Here is a 26,977-nt window from a genome sequence, read left to right on the forward strand (position 1 = left end):
TTTACCTCAGGCTAGATCGAAAGGAGTCATATTAAAGGAACCAGTGGAGTCTACGAAATCTGGACTAAATATTCCTCACATTCTAACCACGGAGAAGGGAAAAGGCAAGCTTGAGGAGGAGCCAAGGCCATCTCACACCATTCAAACTCATATTGATCTAGTTTGGGAGGAGGTAAATACATTTGCCACAACAAAACTCACTGTTTTTGATCGTTGGAAAAGCTTCAGAACTGAAATTTTTGCCAAGAAACTGAAACACAAATCCCAACTGAAGACATTTATCAAACTAGAAAAGATAGTTTTGAGAGTAGTTAAAGCTGCTACTATTATTCAAACACTGGAAAGGAGACAATATTTCTTTGATCAGATACGGGCTAATCAACTGACTAAGATGGTTAGAAAATTGAAAGAAAACTACGACCCCACAGGGCCAACTGCATATCAAGATAGAGATGTGTTCACTCAATTGGATGCAGATCTTAGCGGCCTACAGAGGGAAATAAGGTTTTGGGAACAAGATCAAGAACTTGTTATTCCAGAAAAATCTTCAGGAACAGAGGAATACAAATCTCAATCACCTCAACAGACTGAATCTTTTGAAGATCTCATTGCTGAAAAGTCAGCCCAGGAGGCTCCCCAAACATCAACCAGGGATCAACATATGTACTCTGAGACTGAACTGACCTTCGCTAATATCGATGAAATCATTCAGTCAGTTGCTCAAGAAGCTCAAATTGAAGCACATAATTTTGAATCCGTAGATCTTCTGATTGAACAAACTGAACAAGAAGTTCTAGTTACATCTGAAGACCCAGTTCAAACTTTTATTGCTGAAAAACATTTTCAATCTCCAGTTGATGAAGAACATACTCAACTCTCAGTTAATGCAGAACAAGATCAATTTCTTATTGCTCCAGAAACAGTTCAGCTCGTAACATCTGAAACAGAAGAGCAAACTGAAGTGCTCACTCAGAATCAAGAGGAAACACTCCCTGAATCTGTGGAAGAACAGTTGCACAATGTTGGAAATCTTCAAACTGAAGAACCACCACAAGTTTCAGTTGTTAATCAAACAGAAGAACAAATCCATGATTCTCCAATAGCAGTTACCACAGATAACCCTGTTATTCTAGAACAAAGTGTCTCTGTTGCTCAGAACCAACCTTCCTCATCTCAAGGTCAAGAAGAGACAGTTGATCGCACTATGATAATTTTCACTCCACAAACACAAGTTCCACATCAGGAAGATATAGGAGTCATGTCTTCTGAAATCTCAAATTCAGAAGCATTGTTCGAAGAAATCAACACAATCAAGACAAATATGAATCAAATAATGGATGCCATCAAATCCATTCAGTCCACCCAATACTATCATTCTGTCAAGTTGAATGGATCTGAAGATTTTGTTTTTGGAAAGCTGAAGAATATTCAAGAAGTTGTAACTGAACTTTCAGTTGCCATCGAACACAAGCCGAACAAAGATACAACTGCTACTCTTTTCGTTGCTCAAGATGTAATCAACCAACTAGTAAAAAGACTAGAAACCTGTGTTGCAAACAAGATAGACTCACTGCAAACCTCAGTCCTAACTGCCATCTCCAGTATTTCAGTCGATGTCGGCATTCTATCTACTGAAGTTCGACAATTTTCTATCAACATGGCTCAGTTTGACAAAAAGGGGGAAGTTAGTATGACTCAGAAAAAGCATTGAAGAGCAGTTAGCAGTTTAGAAGTTTATTTTGAGACAATTTTAAAGCAGTCTATAAGAAGTTCAATTCTTTAGTTAATAAATGCTTAGTTTTGTCAAACACCAAAAAGGGGGAAATTTTTGGAAACCAAATTTCGGAGTTTGACAAACTGAATTATGAAGACAACTGAATAATTAGAACCAGCTGAACTAATGAAGAAAACTGATCAGTTGGAAACAGATCAGTTAATATACTCATCCGCATAAGTTTCAGTCAAAACCGATCTCAACTGAATGCTTCTCGGGAAAGAACATTCAACCGACAAAATAACATAGTAAACAGCAAGTGAATATGGAAAGCCGCATCTCAATCATTACAGCATAGAACAACGTATTTCGGCTTCTGCAATTAAGACGCCGTATTACAATCAATGAAGAGAACATTGCCCAAAAAATGATGAAGTGGCATTCAACGGATACTAGAATTCAAATGCATATCAAAGTTACCGTTGAAAGCAAAGTATAAATATGACTGAAGAACAGCAGAAGAAGCAAGAGACGATCATTCAATCTTAAGCTTGCTGTTACTCTGTCAAAATCTCAGCTCACTTTCATTTGAATTATTTGTAGCAATCAAGGCTACAATCTGAGCTTATTAGCACTCCTTAAAAGCTGTTAAATTCAAACTGTGCTAATATCAGTTACGTATTAAGAATATTGTGTAGAACTAAGAGTTTCAGTTTTGGCAGTTGTAAGTCCAAACTGAAGTGGGTCTGTACAAGTGTTGTACTTGATCAAAGTCTTTTAGTGAATATCCTATCCTTGTGATAGAAGGGGTGACGTAGGAGTAATTCAATTCTCCGAACATCCAGAAACAACTCTTGCATATCTCTTTCAGTTTCGTATTCTATCTTTCAGTCAGTTATTTTCTGCAACTACTCTAGTTTAACTGATTGTTATTGACCAACAAGATTTCGAGATTCAGTTTGTCACCAAACTGAACTCAAATATTCGAAAAGACCAATTTTAATTGTAAGTGTTTATTCAACCCCCCCTTCTAAACACTCTTGTTACGATAACCGATCCTATCAACCTTTTCACCCCCAACCGATCTTAACACTCTACATCCTCTAGCCTCTGACTGGTTGGCTCAGATACTGACACAATGCTCGCCAGAAATGCTTGGAACTCTCTCTTCAAAAGTTTTCTTGCATAGATACAAGAAATGATGTGCGGTATCTGCTGGTTCCTGGCTGCCTAAAAAAAAAGGACTTTCCACTGGGCGGTCGAACAGATACTGGCCTCTGTCGAAAATATATCGAAGCTCCATTTGAATAAAGGCCGTCCAAAACCAGAATGATGTCAAACTCAGGCATCGGCAGCACAATCAGGTCTGCCTGAACAATATTCTTTTGCAATCAAGCTCAAATTTCTTCACTATCCTCGAAGTAAACATCTGCTCAGCCGAAGGAATCGAAACTATAAAACCCAAATCCATGGCCTCTTGTATGATCCCCAGTCCCTTGGAAAAAGTCTCGAATATAAATTAATGTGTAGCTCATGAATCTAGCAGTGCATAAGTGGCTACACCTGAAATAAATATCCTTCATGCAACAAAAATATACCATAAAAACCGTTCAAGCTTAATAAATTCAAGAAATTTCATAAATAAAACCCATAATCCTCGAAAATTCTCCAATTAACCCTTAAAAGTTCCCGAAATTGCACATTTCATCCAACCATATTTCGAAAATTAGCACTTGTATTCCTAAATTTTTGGTTTTCTCCCCAAATAGTCCCTGCAAATTTTTCGAAAAATTTCAGATTTGGCTGCGTAAATACAAAAATCGCACAAATGGTCCCTGAAATTCTAGAATTTGCGATATGGTCGCTAAAGTTTACGGTCGCTTGAAATTAGGTCCTATTCTTTTGGTTTTTGCAATTAATTCCTCGAATTATTAAATTAAATCAATTCAATCCTTAAATTCGTCCAACTAGAGCATGCCACCTATTTTATTCTAAGTTCTAGACCACAAAAGTAATTCCATCAACCAAATTAACATTCCATGAATCAATGCATTATACAAAAAACAATTTAAGCAAGAATGTTACCATTGATCAGTGCCGAGTCTGGCTCTGCCTCTGCCACTGCCTTCTCGGCATGCATAACATATGCTCTGCCGGTAATATGGCCCTTGTTCCTTGGGCAGTCTGCAGCTTTGCAGCCCTCCTCCTTGTAGATAAAGCACTTGAATGTCCCCTACATGAACTTACCGTAATGGAACAAGTTGCATTACTTGCAGGGCTGAATCTGTTCAAGCTTAGGAGCACCTGGAGCCTGCGGTGGCTTCTGCTGCCCTTGTTTCTTGAACTGTCCTTGGGGCTTTTGTTGCCCCTGATTCCTGGGTGGCCCTGCAAACTGCTTCTTCTGAGGCTGTGAACTCTGATGGGCCTGATATCTCTTCCTCTGCATCTCCACATCCATATCCCTCAAAGCCAGCTCTGTCTGAAAAGCATAAGCAGTGGCAACATCATAAGTAGTCAGCCTCATCAACATGACATCCTGACGAATGGTAGGTTCGAGGCCATCCATGAAGTGCCTCATCTTCATTGCTGCATCTCTCACAATAAGGGAAGCAAAGCAACAGCCCCAATCAAACCTCCAACTCAGCAACAGTCAAGTCCCCTAGTCGGAGAATCATGAACTCTCATGTAAGGCACCTGTAAGGTCCAAAATTAGACGACGTAATCCAACTGCATGTGAATCTAGGAAATTATGGAAAATGAGTAATTAATTTATTTTAATCGCTAATTAATTATGTGACATACATGTTTATTTGCTAAATGAGATTTAATTGTCATCATGCATAAAAACGTATTTTTAGGAATATTCAAGCGACGACCGAGGAACGGGCACCGAGGGCTGAAGAAAATGTAAAATATTTTATTAAATAATTATTTTTAATTATTTAATTTATGGGTGATGCTTTTTAGTATTTTTGAAAATAAAGGGGTTTTGAGGTGATTTTATACGCCGGGATGTAAATTTTATCGGTGTTGGTTTTTCAACTAAAATACGAGCTTTTTGCTACACGGCTAATAAATTCACATTTTAATTAAAGAAAAACCTTGGTATTATTTTATTAAATCCTAAATTAAACTAATGGGCTTAAATTCATGGCTTGATAGGCCTAAAATCCTACTTAGTGATAATCTAGTATTTAATTTGTTATTTAGACACAAAACACTATTCTAGCTTTGGGAAAAATCGGCCACCCTAATTTCCATCACCAAAACTCTCTCAAATACACACAACTCACAGCACAACACACCAGCAAGGTAGAAGAGAATTTCTTGGGGTTTTTCGTAAGTTCTAAGAAGAGCAAGCCAACATTGCGTCCCGTTCTTCGTCGTCAACGGATATTCGAGCGTAAACTACGCAAAGGCACACCTTAATCTCCCTTTTCTCCTCCATCATGTCATAATATGTTTTTATTTATTTATTAAGTTCTGTTGTGGTACATGAGAACCGAAAGATTACTGCCTTGTTTCCTTTATCTTTACGATTTACGTATCTCCTTTGTTGCTTGCCATGATACACGTTGTTTATACCAAGGGGCAGCCATGATGTCTAGGCTTGTAAAAGTAAGGATTTCACATGTTTTAGAGTCCCACACACCACACCTAAATCGATTGAAACCAAGAAAGAAAAGAAACCAGAATCATGCAAGAACCGTAACCTGCTGTCAAGTTCATAAGGGGTTCGGGTTTTTCAGTGCAGGGGGTTCGGGTTTGGTTGGCTCGTTCCAGGGGCTAGCCAAGGACATGAGAGAGTCAAGGAGGGAGTCCTAGCCACGCTAGGACTCGCTCTCTAAGGCAGTGAAGGAGTCCTAGCAAGCTAGGACTCCCACCCGAGAAACAAGGAGACCAAGCGCAGAGTTCAGTGCTTCGCACGGGCTTGAGCGCGCGGTCTGGGGTCCAAAGGCCGGGTCGCGACGATGCACTAGAGTCCTAGGAGGGTGCACGAGGGGTGGCACAAGGGCTGGGCTCGTTGGTTCATGGGTTGGGAAACAAAACAAAGAATCCTACACCACTAGGAGTCTCAGCCAGCTTAGGTGTGTTTTGGGGTGGTACGTTTTTGGCTTTAGGATGGTTTTCTTGGCAAACTTAGAGTCCAGTAGGCTAATTTAACATGTTGGGCACGTTTTGGCTCGACATGGTTCAGGGGTAACTCGTGAAAATCAAAAGTTGGCTCGGGGTCAAAGTTTAGATGTCAAATATGGCTTTTAAAATAAAGAAAATTGGAAAACGGCTCACGGGGGTCGAGTCGTGGTCCATAAGGGCTAAAACAATATAAAAAGACTAAATTTAGAATTTATGAATTTTATATTAAAGTTTGGTAATTTTCGGGATTAAAACGCCGTTAAAACAATTAAGAAAATATAATGGAAAAAGTCTGACAATTAAGCCAAATAAAATTATGGAAAAATTCATGTAAGCTTAAATAATTATTTGGGACATGTTAGAGTCATGAAATCAAGAAAAAAAGTCGAAATCGTAAAATGTCGAGTCCAGGGGTAAAACGGTCTTTTTACACCTAGTAATTAGTAAAGGTCATGGCAGTGCCCTAAATGATATTTTTATGAAAATATGCTTATTTTTAACTGTTTATGAATTGTTCATTAATCATTAATGATTTTTAAATGTCTAAGGGATTTTCATGATTTAAGGAGACAATTAAAATATGTGTTGCATGCTTGGTTTCAAAAATGAAAAATGTAATGATATTCAAGATTTTTCTAAAGTGATGTGAATGAAAAATGTTGAAGGATGTGAAGTGATTGTGACTAATTTGTTAATGGTGGCGACGTCGTGAGGGTTATGGTCCCAGTGGGAGCCCGACGATCGTGTTTCCAGCATTGCGAATATGTGGTAACGGTTTTGTGGTAACGGAAGAATGGGAATATCGTGAGGGGGGAAGGCCCTAGAGGGAGCCCATTTATTGGAAAAGGCCCCAGAGGGAGCCCCGACGATCGTATTTCTATTCGAATCATGATAGGCCAGGGCCCGGTTGACCGGTGAGAGTGTTGTCGGTGTCCCCCGCCGCCCAGTACTGTGGTTTTATGTAGATGGTGTTAGAGTAGGTGCCCGTAGTGTTGGCCGAGTGTTCACAATGAAACTCTATGTATAAGCAATCTTTATTTTAATAATATTTGAAATTATTGTTTTGGCAAATCTTTATCTGTATACCCGTGCTAGTTGAATAGATAAAGCCCTTGAATATACATATAGTAGAAAGAATATGAGATGCTCATATGATGAGTATCATGAAACTCATATTTGGAATACTGTATATTCTAAACAGTTCCTAGTCGATTCAGCCGCCGCTTTTGTGTAGCAACTACAAGATATTATGTTGAGATTGATTTCTAACCGCATGAGAACAAAATTTTGCAACGAATTCAAGGCTGGATTGGGGCGGGTTTTGGGCAGCAAGGGCAGCCCAAGGGCTGCCCGAACAGCCCCAACATTTTTTTAAATAAACAAAATAAAAAATTTTGGTAAGTTGGCCGGAATCCGGCGACAGAGCTCTGGCGACGGCGATGACGACTAGGGTTTTCAAAAGGTGTTTTGAAATATCCAAGTGTCATGGGCCTTGAGTTGTTGGGCCATTGGATGGCTAACATATTTGTGAATTTAAAATGGGCCAAAACGTTTTTGGTGAAAAATGAATTTTTGGGCCCTTAAGTTTAAAATTACAAAAGTTGCAAACATTTTCTCATGAAATAAATATTTTAAGTTGGACTTTAAATATTTATAGTAAATGGTGATTTACAAGAAATTCGGTTATAAATAAATTAATTGGAAAGTAGACAAAGGTGTTTGTATACTTTGTTAATTTAGTTTATAATCGTGGCGGTTAGTGATTGGATCAAGATATATAATATTGGATCAATTAATTATTGTGATAATTAATTGATGGTGTATGATCTGTGATATTATGCATGAAGGATGATCAAAAGCCCAAGCCCAATTTGCTAGGTGTATACTAGGATATTTTGTGTTGAATGATTGTAATAATTATCAATTTATAAAGTGGGCTTGGTTTATGGCCCGTTCCCACCCCCATGAGATGTATCCCTATTTGCCATGGATATTTATTTGTAAATATTAATATAGTGGATGATCAAGATTGGAAGATGGTGGCCATGATGATTATGAAGATCGAAGACATGTAAATATTGGAAGCTTATGTAATAGTTGCATTTGCATCCCGTACATTTCCCTAGGATTGGACCTAGGCCCGTGTTTAGCTCACACGGTCCTTTAGTGTTGGGGCGATTGATCATCCTTGTTTGTTTACTGTTTATAATATATGCATGATATGTTATAAATAATGAGTATGTGCGTTATTATTATGATAATAACAAAGTTGCATGAATCAGGCAAACATACGATCAAACATGGCGAGCTTTTAAAATAAAAATTAATGATGAGACCTTTCAAAATTAAAAACCCTCATTTTGAATAAGATTCAAAATTAATATCAAGCCCGAAAAGGAGAATTATAAATTTGTTTATAATTTCCATGTCTTCCATCAACAATGGGTGCATGATGAACGCTACCCGTACTCGGGGCTCGGCTCATATTATTGGGGGAGCTTTGGGTGCCGGAAAGCTGTGACATCCATTGACATGGTGATGTGAACTACGTGGAACTCCCATGATTTAGGCTCATATTATTGGGGGAACTCATGAAGACCGTCCATTAAGGTTCAACATCGATGGGTAAGGCTTGACACGTGAAGATGAACGACGTCATATTATTGGGTCCTAATCAAACGTGAGACAAAAGTTTACGTAGAGGGTTACATTGTGATGCAATTGGAAACTACCTTTTAGGAATTGTGATTGGCTGATATTATTCGGGATCATAATTCGCTAATTGGACCTTACGTACTTACTGAGGAAAGGAGTTTCCCGTTTTCACTAGAGGGTAGTGAAAGATGTCAAAACAGTGGGAGCAAATATTTATGAAGTAAAAGTCCAAACTTCATATCTTACTAAATATTTTAAAATAGTCATCAACATTTATCTGTTTTTACTTTTCAGTACAAATTGACAATGTCTTCGATTCGCAATACGATATATGTAATACTCGACAAACACATATTAACTAGATCTAATTACCTCACTTGGCTAAGAAACCTGAAAATCGTCTTGAATTCGGAAAAGGTAGCATATACACTGACTGAGTCGCCCCTGTTGAGGCTCCGACTGACTGCACTCCTGAGGAATTGGAGACTTACAAGGAATGGTGTGACCATGACTTGATAGCCAGGTGTTATATGATGACTTCTATGAATGATGAGCTGCAGAGGCGTTTTGAGGATGCAAAGAGTGCTGCTGAAATTCTTTTGCATCTCAAGGAGCACTTTGGTGAGCAAACACGGCCTCTTAGGCATGCTACCGTCAAGGAGCTGATCACTATGCGCATGCGAGATGGGGCCTCGGTCCATGAGCATGGCCTGAAGTTGATTGGGCTTGTGGATAAGCTCGTTGGCATGGATATGATCTTGCCTTCAGAGTTGGCCACCGACGTGTTGCTGTTATTGCTGCCTAGCTCATTTGATCCTTTTGTGGTGAACTTCAACATGAACAAGATGGAGCCGACCCTTGAGGAGTTGGTGAATATGCTTGTTATGTTTGAATCAACCATCAAGAAAGAGAAGTTGGTTCTTTATGTGGGTTCTTCATCTGGTACGAAGATTGATCCACATGGGAATGGAAAGAAGCGTTCTTTCCAACGTCCCAAGAAGAACGTGCCCTTGTTGAGGCAATCTCCGAATCCCGTTGTGGCAGCCACACCTGTTAAGGCTGACAAGACTAGTGATGTTTGTCATCACTGCAAGAAGCCTGGACATTGGAGGCGAAATTGCAAGGAATATCTGGCCCAGAAGAGTTCTGGAAACGGTATGTTCTATATCAAAGTAAACATTTCAATTAAATCTACTTCTTGGGTATTAGATACCGGTTGTGGTTCACATCTCTGTAATGAGTTACAGGTGATGGGAAGAAGTAGGAAGCTAAAGGAAGGTGTGACCTTCTTGAGGATGGGCAATGGAGCAAGAGTTGCTGCCAAGGCTGTTGAAGATGTTTACTTATTATTGAACAATAGTTTTAAGTTCATTTTATGAGATGTTTTGTTTGTACCTAATTTTGTGAAAAGCATTGTTTCCATTTCTATGGTGATAAAAAATGGATATTCTTGTTTATTTTGCAAAGGTGTTTGCAACATTTACATGAATGAATGTTTGATTGGTACTAGAGAACTTGAAAACGATCTCTATAACTTAAAATTGAAAGATATTCCACTAAATGTCCATTTAAAGGCAGACACCATATGAGATATGGATGGGTAAGCCTCCCAAATATTCTTATTTTAGAATATGGGGAGACCTGTTTATGTGAAGCATATAGTGGGAGATAAATTGGATTGTCGATCCACTTTATGTTATTTTGTGGGATATCCAAGGAATTCAGTTGGATATCATTTCTATCATGCCCAAAAAACAAAGGTGTTTGTTTCTAGGAATGCAACCTTTTTGGAAAAGGAATTTCTATTGGATAGAAAAGGGGAGATGATAGAACTCGAAGAGGTTCGAGAGACACCCACAATTATATAATCCACACCCGAAGAGCCAAGAGAGGAGATACAAGCTCCTAAAAGATACGAGAGAGTCTCGAGACCACCTATGATGTTTGGTTTGCTTCTTGAAGAGGGCCATGATGAGCCTAACCTTGAATGTGATCCAAGGACCTTAAAAGAAGCATTATCTGATGCCGATTCATCCAAGTGGCTTGAAGCGATGGAATCTGAGATGAATTCCATGCATTCGAACCAAGTGTGGAATCCCGTGGATCCACCTGAGGGAATTGTTCCCATAGGATGTAAATGGATTTACAAGAGGAAACTTGGGGCGGATGGGAAGGTATTGACCTTCAAGACGCGATTGGTGGCAAAAGGATATACTCAAAGAGAAGGAGTTTACTTTGAGGAAACCTTCTCACCAGTTGCAATGTTCAAGTCTATAAGGATATTGCTAGCCATAGCTGCATGGTATGACTATGAGATATGGCAGATGGATGTCAAGACAGCCTTTCTTAATGGAGATATTAAGGAAGAGATTTACATGTCTCAAACCTGGAGGGTTTACATCTACCGGAAGTGAGCATATGGTATGCAAACTTCAAAGATCTATTTATGGTCTAAAGCAGGCATCTAGGAGTTGGAACCTCAGATTCGACAGTACAATCAAAGAGTTTGGTTTTGATAAAAATCCTGAGGAACCCTGTGTGTATAAGAAGGTCAGTGGGAGTGTTGTGACATTCCTGGTGTTTTATGTTGATGACATTCTAATCATTGGGAATGATGTAGGAATGTTGCAATCAACTAAAATATGGTTAGCAAGTGAGTTCTCGATACAGGACTTGGGTGAAGCATCTTTTGTATTGGGAATACAGATCTATAGAGATAGATCAAGAAGATTGCTTTGTCTCACCCAGTCCACATACATTGATACCATCGTGAAGCCGTTATCGATGGATGAGTCCAAGAGAGGACATCTACCAATGTGTCATGGCGTGTCCCTATCCAAGTCTATGTCTCCCAAGACTGATGCAGAGATAGCGGCGATGACAAGCATTCCTTATGCATCTGCGATTGGTAGCATCATGTATGAGATGATATCTACACGTCCTGACGTGGCTTTCCCACTAAATGTAGTGAGTAGATATCAATCGAACCCTGATCTTCCACACTGAAAAGCTGTGAAAGACATCCTCAAGTAGTTGAGAAGGACCAATAAATTGTTCTTGGTCTATGGGGTGGAGAACTGAAATTGGAAGGCTATACCGACTCTAGCTTCCAAAGCGATATCGATGACTCGAAGTCAACCTCTGGGTCTGTGTTCATGCTCAATGGTGCTGCTGTCTCTTGGAAGAGTTCCAAGCAAGACAATACTGCGGATTCCAGCACAGAGGCCGAATACATTGCTGCATCAGATGCAGCAAGGGAGGCTGTTTGGATAAGGAATTTCGTCTAAGAGTTGGACGTCATTCCTAATGGAGTTGCTCCTATCCCTGTGTTGTGGGACAACACGGGAGCTTTAGCTCAAGCAAAGGAGCCAAGGTCTCATCAGAAGTCCAAACATGTATTGAGAAAGTACCACATCCTCAGAGAGATTGTGGAAAGAGGAAGAAGTGTCTTTTGACATAGTCGGCTCCGCAGATAATGTTGCTGATCCACTAGCTAAGCCTTTACCAGGACCATTATTCGAGATGCATCGCGAATCAATGGGTTTTAAGCATATGGGTAGTTGGCTCTAGTGCAAGTGGGAGATTGTTAGAGTAGGTGCCCGTCGAGCCAAGTGTTGGCCGAGTGTTCACAATGAAACTCTATGTATAAGCAATCTTTATTTTAATAATATTTGAAATTATTGTTTTGGCAAATCTTTATCTGTATACCCATGCTAGTTGCATAGATAAAGCCCTGGAATATACATATAGTAGAAAGAATATGAGATGCTCATATGATGAGTATCATGAAACTCATATTTGGAATACTGTATATTCTAAACAGTTCCTAGTCGATTCAGCCGCCGCTAAGAAGGATTTAGGCCGCTAGAGTTCGAGGCTAGTATCTGCGATGTGAGTACCATGTTTCAATGGTAGGGGACATTGTGATGTCCGAGCATGCAGATATGTGCTCCTGTGTGGGGACCCGAGCTCTAACTCAATTCTTTGGGATTTAATTGGATCTTTGTTCGAAAATGTGGGTCAAAAATTTGCTTTTAACATTAAGTCAAATGTATAATAAAAGCATGACATGTCTTTTAAAAGAAATAAACAACATATGGTACATACAAGTCTGTCTAGTACAACCATACTCTAGTGATCAAGTACCAACTACAACATCAGTGATACAAATCTAGGAGGAAACGCTACAACTCTTCGACGCCCGAGATCTCCACGCTATCATCAGTCTCTCATCTACCTCGTGACCCAGATCCTGCCCCACCTGTTGCCATGCACACATACAGACACGACAACAGCCGGATAACTCCGGTGAGAACATATCCCAGTATAAAACATGGATGCATGCAATGTAATAAATCATGTACAAAAGCATAGCATATAACATGAGTTATAATCTAAAGCATGTAAAAGAATACAAATTTGTATTCACATCTAGTTCTTGACTCGATTCATTTATACTCTAAGGATCCCGGTGTGAATAAGACGGTCTATCACCTACCCAACCATTCGGGGCAACGGTACGTCTTATTCCTAGACTTCGGTCAACTCTGTATCGAGGGTTTACACATATAGCAAATCTGCTCCTATGCGTCGATACACCGAAACGTCTAGTTTTGGCAAATCTGCCAATATCTCCTATCTCAGGACTCGAATATAATCAATAAACAAGACATTACATAATCAATGTAATAACAGTCTAGTATGTGATTTAGGGAAACTCGTATCAAATCTGAATCGAGTTGTGCAATCCCAAGACCACATGAATTATACCTTTCTTGTCGTACTGTCTGTGTCGTAGTCAAAGGCTTGAGTTCACAATAGCCAATACAATCTGAAATAGCATAATCGATATGTACTCTATCAATATATATCTCAAGCAACTCAATACACAAAACTGAAATCGGTTTCAATACAATTTGACGGCGTAACGGCGTGATTCTCGGTACCGGTCAACTCAATCTCAACAAACAATATATACAATAGCCACAACTCATAATCTTCATAATATACTCATCAAAACACAATATAACATGCTCAATTCTTCCAATCAATATCGATATACATGCTGGAAATTCGCAAGGCTCGTATACGGTGTCCGAAAATCATTCTGATAACAAATATACGATGCTCGGTATACCAAGAACACATATTTCTAACAAAATCATAATTTCCCAATTACACAGATTTCGAACCATGCTGAAAATAATCGAAACTTACATCCTTAGCTAGCCCTCGTTGCAAGGATCATGAATCTACACTCGGAATTAAAATCAGAACACAAGATCATTTAAAATCTCGACCTCAAGATCAAAGGACATGAAGTTTTCCTCCCAAGGTGCTCTCGGTTCTGCTGATGGGAAATGAAAGAATGAAGTGTCAATGCAAGGTATTTATATAGCATGCCATGTGTCATTACGAAATTCAAAAGTGGCAATCTCACATGCAGACCGCGGGTGCGGTGACTCAAGAGTGCGGGTGCGCTGTGCTTACGGCGAGTTCATCCAAAAATGTAGCACCTAGACCGTGGGTGCGGTTCTTACATGACCGCGGGTGCGGTCTTGCTAGCACCGCGGGTGCGGTGTCTGTTCGCACAATTTCACTAATTTCCTCTCAATGCACCGCGGGTGCTGTATCTCTAACACCGCGGGTGCGGTGTGGCTTCGGCCATACTTCAAAAATTCCACTCTAAATGTCATGCATTCTCATGGTTTCAAGTCTCACATCGATGACAACGGATAATTCTCGAGCCTTACATTTCTCCCCCTCTTAGATAAGAGTTCGTCCTCGAACTCATACACAATAAATCATGCAAGTATATACAAAACTGTAAGTCAAAACGGGAAGAAACTCACATCAAAGGAATAGCTCGGGATGCCTCTGTCTCATTTCAGACTCTGTCTCCCAGGTTGCTTCCTCGATGCCATGACGACTCCACTGAACCTTCACAAGCGGAATGGTCTTTGTTCTGAGCCGTTTTTCTTTCCGATCAAGAATCTGTATCGGTCGCTCAACATAGCTCAAAGTCTGATCTAACTCGGCTTCGTCAGGCTGAATGATATGAGAACTATCTGGCATATATCTACGCAGCATCGATACATGAAATACGTCATGTATCCCAGATAATGAAGGAGGAAGAGCAAGTCTGTAAGCTCGATCGCCAATCTTCTCAAGAATCTCATACGGACCGACGTATCTAGGAGACAACTTCCCACGCTTGCCAAATCTGACAACGCCTCTGAAAGGTGAAATCTTCAAAAATACTCTGTCTCCCTGTTCAAATACTAACGGTCTGCGTCTGATATTGGCGTATTTCGCTTGCCTATCTTGTGCCGTCTTCATTCCCTTCTGAATGATCTTCACTTTCTCGGTCATCTCACGAATCATATCAGGCCCTAACTCTGGTACCTCAGAGATATCATCCCAGTACAACGGAGATCTGCACTTCTTTCCGTATAAAGCTTCGAATGGTGCCATCTCAATGCTAGTCTGATAGCTGTTGTTGTATGAAAACTCACACAACGGCAATGAATCTTGCCAATTAGTACCAAAGTCTAGTACTACAGCTCTCAGCATATCCTCTGAAGTCTGGATAGTCCGCTCTGACTGTCCGTCTGTCTGGGGATGATAAGCAGTGCTCAGGTGTAAAGTCGTAACCAAAGCCTGCTGCAAACTGTGCCAAAAGTGAGAAGTGAATCGTGGATCACGATCTGATACGATCGACTTCGGCACACCGTGCAATCTGACGACCTCTCTGACATACAACTCTGCCATCTGATCGTGTCGATAGGTCATTTTGTACGGAATAAAGCACGATGATTTGGTCAGTCTGTCTATCACAACCCAAATCACGTCACAGCCCCGCGAAGATCGAGGTAACTTCGTCACGAAGTCCATGGAAATGTGATCCCATTTCCATTCAGGAACAGACAAACTTTGAAGTAAACCTCCGGGCTTCTTTCTTTTTGCCTTCACCTGTTGGCAATTCAGGCACTTAGACACAAATTCTGCAATGTCTGTCTTCATCTGCTTCCACCAGAATTGTGTCTTCAAGTCGTTATACATCTTCCTGCCACCAGGATGAATGCTGAACCGACTACAATGTGCCTCCGACATGACCTGTCGTCTCAAATCTGAAATCTCTGGCACTACTAAGCGGTTATTCACATACAGAACAGAATCTCTAACCTGATACTCTGATATATGACCAGCTCTGACCATATCAATCGATCTCTGCACGCTCGGATCAGTTCTCTGTGCTTCTTTGATCCTCGAAATCAGATCTGGCTCAATCTGAATCGCAGCAAGTCGCAGCGGTCTACTCTCTGTATCAAATGTCAATCCAGACAGGCAACAATTTTCTACTAAACTCGATACACCTATAGTCGACAAGGACAAAGAACATACCTTTCGACTTAAGGCGTCTGCCGCTGCATTCGACTTTCCTGGATGGTATTTGATCTCGCAATCAAAATCTTTCAGCAGATCAAGCCATCGTCGCTGCCTCATATTTAACTCTGACTGAGAAAAGAGATACTTCAGGCTCTTATGATCGGAATAGATCTCAAATTTCTCGCCATACAGATAATGACGCCAGATTTTGAGTGCAAAAACAATCGCCGCCAATTCAAGATCATGAATCGGGTAACGAGTCTCGTGCGGCTTCAGCTGTCTAGAGGCGTATGCTATCACGTGCCCTCGATGCATAAGAACACATCCTAACCCTCTATGAGATGCGTCACAGTATACAACGAACTCACCTGTACCCGCAGGAATCGTCAAGACAGGCGCACTAGTCAGCCTCTTCTTCAGCTCTACAAAACTGGCTTCACAATCTTCGGACCACACAAATGGCATGTTCTTCTGTGTCAACTGGGTGATAGGCTTCGCTATACTGGAGAAATCTCGGATAAAACGACGATAATACCCGGCTAGACCCATGAAACTGCGTATCTCAGGCACAGAAGTCGGTCTCGGCCAACTGATCACAGCCTCAACTTTACTCGGATCTACCGCAATACCATCTCCCGATATAATGTGCCCCAAGAAGACAACCTGTCTCAGCCAGAATTCACACTTGGACAGTTTGGCATACAACTTCTCTTTTCTCAAAGTCTTCAATACAATCCTCAGGTGATCTGCATGCTCAGTCAAACTCTTCGAATATACCAAAATATCGTCAATGAAAACAATAACAAACTCATCTAAATAACTCTGAAAAATACGGTTCATCAAACTCATGAAAACCGCTGGTGCATTCGTCAAACCGAAAGGCATAACAACAAACTCGTAATGTCCATACCTGGTTCGGAATGCAGTCTTCGGAATATCAACGTCTCTAACTCGAAGCTGATGATACCCTGATCTCAAATCAATCTTCGAATATACCGAAGATCCCTGTAACTGATCAAACAGATCGTCGATGCGAGGCAAAGGATACTTGTTCTTCACTGTTGCCTTATTCAGCTGCCTATAATCAATACACAGTCGCATCAAACCATCTTTCTTTCTAACGAAAAGCACCGGAGCACCCCAAGGTGATACACTGGGTCTGATATATCCCTTGGACAGAAGATCCTCCAACTGTGCTTTCAACTCTTTCAGCTCTATCGGTGCCATCCTATATGGAGCTCTCGAAATAGGAACAGAACCGGGCATAAGATCTATGCTGAAATCAACCTCTCGAACTGGAGGCAACCCCGGAATCTCATCAGGAAAAACATCTGCAAACTCGCAAACCACTGGCAAATCTGCCAATGCTGGGCTCGACTTCAGTAAATCTACTGAATATACGAGAAAGCCCTCTGCTCCTCTCTGAAGCAGTCTACTCATAGTCAGAGCAGATACTAAGGGAATCCGAGATCTGGAACCCTTGCCGTAGAATTTCCACTCATCTGTCATCTCGGGTCTGAATCTGACAATCTTGTGGAAACAATCTACCGTGGCCCTGTACTTGTTTAACATGTCTATACCAACTATACAGTCAAAATCATCTAAACCAAGTACTACACAATCAAGATCGATCTCATGCCCCTCAAACTGAAGCATACAGTGTCTAACAGTAGTCACAGATATCAAACCACTTCCCAACGGAGAAGCTATAGACACTACTGTCGACAACGACTCAACAGGCAATGAATGTCTCAAAGCAAAATGTTCAGATATAAATGTATGGGATGCCCCTGTGTCAATCAACACATATGCAGGATAACCGCAAAGAAAACAGCTACCTGCAATGACGTCATCTGGCGCCTCCTGCGCCTGCTCCTCTGTCAGGGCAAAAACGCGTGCCTGCTGTCTGGGAGGCTGACTCACCGTCTGACTACCTCCTGGTCTCTGCTGGGTCTGTGTAGAGGGTGGCTGGAAGGAGTGTACAGAAGATGCCTGTCTCTCCATCTGTGGCGCTGGTGCTGATGATCCGGTGCTCTGGAATCGTTGTGCACCTCTCTGGGGACAAACTCTGGCGAAATGTCCCTGTTGCCTACAGATGTTGCAGCGTCCCAGAACTCCTTGACACTGCTCCGTCGCATGTCGCCCTCCGCACGAACCACAGTATGCGCCACTATACTCTGACCCCTGACCTCTCTGTCGAGATCCACTCGAACTCGATGAACTACTTCCGGACTTCTTAAACTGTTTGCCCTTAGCCTTCAGAAATTCCTTCTTGCCACTACCACTAGCTCCACTGTCAAAACGAGGAGGAGGTGGTGGAAACTGTACGGTCGTAGGTTGTGGCGGTCTCTGCCCCTGAACACCGTAGGAAGCTCCTCGCTGCCTGATCAAACCAGCCTCTGCTCCCTTCGCTCGGTTCAGTGCCTCTGAAAAAGTACTAGGCCGGCCCGTGTTCACCAGGGTAAAGACATCGGGGTTCAGCCCGTTGATGAATTGATCGGCCACTGCCTCGTCGTTCCCGGCAACATGCGGTGCAAATCGTAGCAATGCAGAGAATTTAGCAACATACTCCTCAATGTTCCACTGTCCCTGCTTCAAATTCGCAAATTCAGCTCCTTTGTCTTTTCGGTAGGAGACGGGGAAGAAGCGCTGATAGAACTCATCCTTAAAGACTTTCCAGGAAATGTCAATGCCTCGGTGCTCCAAGGCTCTCTTCGTAGTCAACCACCAGCTCTTTGCAACCTCTTGCATCTGATGGCCTATCAACTTCACACGTCGCTCATCAGTATATGCCAAGGACTCAAACAACATCTCGATATCATCAAGCCAGCTCTCGCACTCCACTGCACTCTCTGTGCCCTTCAGGGTAGGCGGATGGAAAGACTGAAATCTCTTCAATAAGGTCTCCATCGGCGTAGCGGTAACATCCATCTGTGCACCGGACGTGCTACCCTGCTCTGGCTGTGGCACTCGTCTAGGCGGCATAAATCTGATCATCAAACTGATTAGTACATAATCAATATCATCTGTCTCAGCCCTCCTCTGATCATAACCTCTGATCGAGAATCGGTTCTGATTCAGGCTTGAAATGCTGTAAATCAATTCAGATAATACAACAACATATAATAGGGAAAGCAATAAATCATGCTAGCATTTCAAAAGCAAGGAAGATGACTCGATCTACCCCGCTCATTCTATTCTATCTCAATCTACAGAACCTACGGCTCTGATACCACCTGTTGTGGGGACCCGGGCTCTAACTCAATTCTTTTGGGATTTAATTGGATCTTTGTTCGAAAATGTGGGTCAAAAATTTGCTTTTAACATTAAGTCAAATGTATAATAAAAGCATGACATGTCTTTTAAAAGAAATAAACAACATATGGTACATACAAGTCTGTCTAGTACAACCATACTCTAGTGATCAAGTACCAACTACAACATCAGTGATACAAATCTAGTAGGAAACGCTACAACTCTTCGACGCCCGAGATCTCCACGCTATCATCAGTCTCTCATCTACCTCGTGACCCAGATCCTGCCCCACCTGTTGCCATGCACACATACAGACACGACAACAGCCGGATAACTCCGGTGAGAACATATCCCAGTATAAAACATGGATGCATGCAATGTAATAAATCATGTACAAAAGCATAGCATATAACATGAGTTATAATCTAAAGCATGTAAAAGAATACAAATCTGTATTCACATCTAGTTCTTGACTCGATTCATTTCTACTCTAGGGATCCCGGTGTGAATAAGACGGTCTGTCACCTACCCAACCATTCGGGGCAACGGTACGTCTTATTCCTAGACTTCGGTCAACTCTGTATCGAGGGTCTACACATATAGCAAATCTGCTCCTATGCGTCGATACACCGAAACGTCTAGTTTTGGCAAATCTGCCAATATCTCCTATCTCAGGACTCGAATATAATCAATAAACAAGACATTACATAATCAATGTAATAACAGTCTAGTATGTGATTTAGGGAAACTCGTATCAAATCTGAATCGAGTTGTGCAATCCCAAGACCACATGAATTATACCTTTCTTGTCGTACTGTCTGTGTCGTAGTCAAAGGCTTGAGTTCACAATAGCCAATACAATCTGAAATAGCATAATCGATATGTACTCTATCAATATATATCTCAAGCAACTCAATACACAAAACTGAAATCGGTTTCAATACAATTTGACGGCGTAACGGCGTGATTCTCGGTACCGGTCAACTCAATCTCAACAAACAATATATACAATAGCCACAACTCATAATCTTCATAATATACTCATCAAAACACAATATAACATGCTCAATTTTTCCAATCAATATCGATATACATGCTGGAAATTCGCAAGGCTCGTATACGGTGTCCGAAAATCATTCTGATAACAAATATACGATGCTCGGTATACCAAGAAAACATATTTCTAACAAAATCATAATTTCCCAATTACACAGATTTCGAACCATGCTGAAAATAATCGAATCTTACATCCTTAGCTAGCCCTCGTTGCAAGGATCATGAATCTACACTCGGAATTAAAATCAGAACACAAGATCATTTAAAATCTCGACCTCAAGATCAAAGGACATGAAGTTTTCCTCCCAAGGTGCTCTCGGTTCTGCTGATGGGAATTGAAAGAATGAAGTGTCAATGCAAGGTATTTATATAGCATGCCATGTGTCATTACGAAATTCAAAAGTGGCAATCTCGCATGCAGACCGCGGGTGCGGTGACTCAAGAGTGCGGGTGCGCTGTGCTTACGGCGAGTTCATCCAAAAATGTAGCACCTAGACCGCGGGTGCGGTTCTTACATGACCGCGGGTGCGGTCTCACACCGCGGGTGCGGTCTTGCTAGCACCGCGGGTGCGGTGTCTGTTCGCACAATTTCACTAATTTCCTCTCAATGCACCGCGGGTGCTGTATCTCTAACACCGCGGGTGCGGTGTGGCTTCGGCCATACTTCAAAAATTCCACTCTAAATGTCATGCATTCTCATGGTTTCAAGTCTCACATCGATGAAAACGGATAATTCTCGAGCCTTACATCCTGGTAGAGTGCACTGAACAACCCTCCATAAAAGGACTTTCCAATTGGTTCTCACTTATCGAGTGGTAACGTACTAGTTTATGGTTGTACACCATTAGTCCTTATGACCCGGGACAACATTGAGACTCTATGTGCTAGAATTACACTTTGACTTGTTTGCCGACTCTCATGGGGTCATCAGGTGGCAAGGTTGGGTGTTCTGTCGAAACATATAGGAGTCGATGCATTGTAGTCGGGGATTCACCGCTTACCTTCGGGTATGGATATCCTATGTGTTCTCATGTGTATGTAGGTTGAAATCTCTGATCAGAGTATGGTGGTAATTATGAAAGGGGTTTCATAGATTACACCATCGATACAACTACGACATGACACATAGTATCGATTCATTGACAACTCTCGATGAACCAATGGTTGTCGAATCGGTCGGGATATATGAGTTGAAGGGACCGTACTGTACGCTAACCATAATTGAATGGTTCTTGCAGGCACTATCATTTGATACCTAGGGAATCATGTAAGCGATGCTGCTAGGCATTTAACATGATTGGTTGGGTACTATCAGACTTGAGTTCTGACGTTCTTGTTATCAAGGAGTTGATAAGTAAGAATGGAGCAATTGGGGTATGCTCATATAAGGACATGTTTAGTCCGAATCACATGGAGATGTGAACCCACGGCTAGTTGTATCAATGAACCATTGAGGGCCACACAAGTACTAGCTTTCTAGATCTCGTTGAGAAGAGAAATAGTTCAATGTGTTGAACGGCTTATAAAGGAGTTTAGAAGCGTAAAGAAAAATTAGAAGTATGACTTCTATAAAGGAGAAATTAGTTCAATGTGTTGAACTGCTTATAAATGAGTTTATAAGCATAAAGGAAAAATAGAAGTATGACTTCTATGAGAGAAATGTAAATTTTAATTTATGGAAGTGTTCCTAAACTAAAAGTTGGCCAAAAAAATAATGTATTTGAAAATTGTGATTTTCATAAACATTATTATGGACTAAATTAAATTTATTCAAGTGTTGAACTAATTAAACACTAGTGGGCCTAGTAGAGTCCAAATAATTAAATTAATTCAAGTGTTGAAATAATTAAACAATATTGGGTCTTGTAGAGCCCAATTAAAAATAATTATTAGACTAGTGGGCTTGAGTAAAATCAAGCAATGGTTAAATGGTCTCAAATGTGTTTGGGACATTTAAATAAAAGTCCATGGGCTTTGTAATTGTTACAAACCCAAATAGAAAGGCATGCAAGGGAGGTGAAAGGTTGGGAGACAAATTTTTGTATAACCAAAGCTTGGCATGCAACTTTTTTACTTTAACTTTTCCCACAACCAAAAAAATGTCTCTCCTTCTCTCCTAGCATGAATAGTGGCCGAAAATACTATTCATCCTCTCCAATTTTTTTTGTTCTTCAATTGTTGAAGAAACACTAAACTCTTCTCTTTGAAATATCCTCATATTTTTCTAGTGCAAAATATGAGAGGATCTACCTAGTTGGTGGTGGGCCTAATTTGAAAGAAAGATTCAAGAACAAGGAGAGCTTGTAGATAGTTTCTACCATTGAAGAGCTAAGGTGTTTACACCTTAGTTGGAGCCATACATCAATCCTTGTGATTGATAGGTATATCTCTCAAACACCCTATGTATGACATTATTTGGTGTTTATTGTATTTGCAACACAATATCATTGAGGTGGCCGAAATTTTTGATGAAAATTTTGATTTTTTAAACTTCCGTTGCGCTTCCGGTCACCGTAACCGACCCCTTTCAGATGGATCAATCGACCCTCATGAGCATGATCAGGAAAGTCACAATTAACGATCTGAATTCAACAAAGGAAAAGGAAAAGGAAAATGATTATGATCAAGTTAAAACGTTTTATGTCATGATAAGGAAAACAATCAAGATTTTATGTTTGCATGTCATAAAAATGTTTATGTTTAAAGCTTTATGCATCATGAAAATGTTTATGAAAATGTTTATGCTTATGCATCTTCATGAAAACGATATTTTAAGTACATGTATTTTTCACCGTTATTTGTTTGACTGTATTACATATTACTCGTTATAAATATTATGGTGTGTTGAGTCTTTAGACTCACTAGGTGTGATGGATGCAGGTGGTATTGAGGGAGGACTTGATGGGTGATTTGACTGGACTGAAGGTGCACACAACCCGAGGACCAGCGCCTCTATTATTTCCGCATTTACGACTTTTGACTCATGATTTATGTTAAAGATTTTAAGAATATTTATTTATGCTTTTGAGATATTTTTGAGAGGTTTAGTATGGGCTATACATTTCAAACTTATTGCTTTTTAGGTTTGGTAAAACAGTTGACGATTTAATTTTATTATTGCACTTGATTTTTAAAATGCTAGATGGTGGGTTTTTATTTTAAAAAGGGCAAAACATTATATTAAAGTATTTTAGCAAAGGCCGAAATTTTTAGAGGAAAAAAAAAATTTCTAGTACTTTTAAAGCAATAAAAAGGGTAGACGTTTCAGTTGGTATCAGAGCAGTGGTTCTGTAGAGGGTTGTGCCACCATCAGCGCCGGAAAGATCAGTCGTCAAGCCTCAATTTGTAAGTTTACATGCTTTATATGATTCTATGATTTAACCTGCATGAAGTTAGGGATATTATTTTTATGATGCATGTTTATTAGCTTTGTGGGTATTTATGCTTTGCATGCTTAAATTGATAAAATGAATTAGGACATGTCGCATGATTAGGAAACTTAGATTTAAATGCATGTTGGTTACGTTAGAATTTGGAAAACATTCAGATAAAAATGCCTCCTAGACGCATACCCGTTATCGAGAATCAGGCAGAGAACAGTGTTAATCGCCGAGGGAATAGTCAAAGAAATACACCACCACCACCTCCTCCAGGGGATCCTGCTACTCGTGCATTAGAGGGTATGGCTCGTCTCTTCGAGCAATAGTTACAGCAGCAACAGTTACAGCTGCAGCTACAACAGATGCAGCAGCAGCAGCTACAGCAACCACCTAGGCCATAGCAAGATATCTATGAGCAGTTCCGGAGGCTAGGGCCGAAGGAATTTTCTGACACCACCGATCCATTTGCTGCTGAGAGTTGGATCCGTTCACTTGAGGTACATTTTCGCTATCTGGACATAGGAGATGCCGACAGGGTGAGGTGTACTACTTATCTACTTAGGGACGACGCTTCTTTGTGGTGGGAAGGAGCCGAGCATGGTGTTGACCTTACTACACTCACTTGGGCACAGTTCAAGATAAAATTCTATGAGAAATACTTTACTGCTGATGTCCGAAGTCGGATAAAGAGGGAATTCATGACTCTCCCTCAGGGAGACGTATCTGTTGCTGACTTTGTGAAGAAGTTTGATAGGGGTTGCCACTTTGTGCCCCTTATTGCTGGAGATGCGGAGGAAAAGCTTAGGCATTTCATGGATGTCCTACGACCTACCGTTCGGGATAAGGTTATGATGATGCGTCCGGGGAATTATGCTATGGCAGTTACTTGTGCATATCAGGCTGAGCAGTTCTTGAGGGACATTGACTTTGAGCTACAGCGTAAGAGACAACAACATCAGAACAATAATCAGCCTAACAAGAAGCCATACGCGGGACCTCTTAGGCCTCAAGGGCCTCCAAAGCACCAAGGTCAAGTCAAGAAGCCAGCGCCACCGAAGCCACAGAATCCGGGAGCACCAAAGCCTGCTGAGAGGCAACCATGCAAGGAGTGCAACCGTCTACATCTTGGCAAATGCAAGTTGGGATCATATAAATGTTTCTACTACAAGGAGGCCGGTCACAAAGCTATTGATTGCCCAAAGAGGAAAGCAGTTACTACTGCCCGAGCTTATGTTATGAACTCCGAGGAAGCTGAGGAAGAGGCAGACACTACACTCATCACGGGTAACCTAGTCATTTAACATTTTTATATTGCTTATTTCTGCATGAAATGTTAAATTGGTTACTAGAATTGAATTGTGATTAAGTTTCAACCTAGAATAAATTAGGTTGCATGTTCTACTTAGTTGGACTTAGGCGATGATTTTAGAAACCATAGAAAAATGATTTGAATTTTTGTGCCTTATTTTATGAGAAGGATGTTATGATTCCAAATAAAAAGTTTTAGGGCCAAAATTAAAGAAAATCATAAAAGGGGGTTTCGAAATTAAGGGGCCTAAGTGCAAATTCCTGAACTTTTAAGGATCAATAATGCAATTCTCGAACATCAAGGGTTAAAACAGAACTTCGAATAAAATAGGACTTAATTGCAATAATTCGAAATTTTGGGGTCAATTTGCAAATTTCAAAAGTTGAGGGACTAAAGTGAAATTCTTCCTAGAAATGTTTAAGTTCAACACAAAATCTCCATCCAACCTTGGGAATTATTGATATTAAATCCTTAAGTTTCAACACGAACAGATTTAAAAGACATGTTCACCACAGGGAGGATCAGCATTCTAGGGGTAGCTACCTATGCTCTGCTAGATTCAGGAGCTACACATTCCTTCATATCAGAAACCTTCGTCAAAAGACTAAATATTACTCCTCAAGATATGGGTTTGGGTTTCAAAGTTTTGATTCCATCCGGTGATCAGATGCTCACATCTAAGATTGTTCAGAATCTGGAGCTTCGTTTATTCAGAGATATTGTTCGGGCAGATCTTATTGTGCTTCCTATGCCCGAATTCGATATTATACTTGGGATGGATTGGTTATCAGCGAATGGAGCTTCGATTGATTTTTGTCAACGGTCAGTATCTATTAGGCCACCCAGTGGTAAATCTTTTGTTTTCGAGGCGGCGAGAAACAAACAAATGCCGCACATTATTTCTTGTCTATGTGCGAGGAAGCTTATTAAGCGTGGATGCCAAGCCTATCTAGCATGTGTCACCACTGCACATGAGTCTATCAGTCAGAGTTTGGAAGAGGTTGATGTTGTGAGAGATTTTCCTGACGTCTTTCCCGAAGACGTTTCTGGCATTCCACCCGACCGTGAAGTGGAATTCTCTATTGATCTTATGCCGGGCACTGTTCCTATATCTAAAGCACCTTATCGTCTAGCACCTGCAGAAATGAAAGAATTGAAAGACCAAATTCAAGAATTGCTAGACAAGGGTTTCATTCGCCCTAGTTACTCTCCATGGGGCGATCCGGTATTATTTGTGAAAAAGAAAGATGGTAGCATGCGCCTTTGCATCGATTATCGTGAGCTTAATCGGGTTACTATAAAAAATAAGTATCCACTGCCAAGAATTGAAGATTTATTCGATCAATTGCAAGGAGCATCGATATTCCCTAAGATTGATCTGCGATCGGGATACCATCAATTGAAAGTTAAGGAGTCTGATGTTCACAAGACGGCATTTCGCACGAGATATGGGCATTATGAGTTTATGGTAATGCCATTCGGGTTGACCAATGCGCCAGCGAACTTCATGGATCTCATGAATCGCATATTTCAGCCGTATCTGGATCAGTTTATTATTGTTTTCATTGATGACATATTGATCTATTCCAAGAGCAGAGAGGAGCATAGTCGCCATTTGAGGACAGCACTGCAAGTACTGCAAGACAGGAAGCTTTATGCAAAGCTCAGTAAGTGCGAGTTTTGGCTTGACAGAGTGGCATTCTTAGGACACATCATTTCTAGTAGTGGGGTGGATGTTGATCCAAGTAAAGTGGAAGCAGTGAAAGAGTGGCCAGTACCGAAAAGCGTCACCGAGATTCGTAGTTTCTTGGGACTAGCTGGCTATTATCGCAAGTTTATTCAGGGGTTCTCATCTATAACGGTACCTATGACCGCCTTGACTAAGAAGAATGCAAAATTTATTTGGGGACCCGAGTGCCAAGACAGTTTTGACAAGCTGAAGCAAGCCTTGATATCAGTGCCAGTGCTATCTATGCCATCAGGGCAAGGGGATTATGTTCTTTATACTGACGCTTCTAAGCTTGGTTTGGGTGTTGTTCTGATGCAAAACGACCGAGTTATCGCCTATGCGTCGAGACAGTT

Source organism: Primulina eburnea, chromosome 1 (genome assembly GCF_022965805.1).
Source record: "Primulina eburnea isolate SZY01 chromosome 1, ASM2296580v1, whole genome shotgun sequence".
NCBI lineage: Eukaryota > Viridiplantae > Streptophyta > Magnoliopsida > Lamiales > Gesneriaceae > Primulina > Primulina eburnea.